Below are 212 nucleotides of genomic sequence, written 5' to 3' on the forward strand. Positions count from 1 at the left end.
GGGGGGGGTTGGGGACTCAGTAGGGTTTTAACATTTTGCAGATAACGCTTTGAGCAGAGCTAGACATGGCCATCCACTGGTAGGGCAGTCAATGGTGTCCACATCAAAAGCTGGTTACACATGGGCTGAATTTTGGGGCGATTTTCAGCAGGATTTCTGGTAGCCTGATCCCGACGCATCTATCAGTAGAATGACTCTTGTTGAAGGGACAC

Source organism: Nanorana parkeri, unplaced genomic scaffold (assembly GCF_000935625.1).
Source record: "Nanorana parkeri isolate BGI_ZX_2015 unplaced genomic scaffold, ASM93562v1 scaffold1291, whole genome shotgun sequence".
NCBI lineage: Eukaryota > Metazoa > Chordata > Amphibia > Anura > Dicroglossidae > Nanorana > Nanorana parkeri.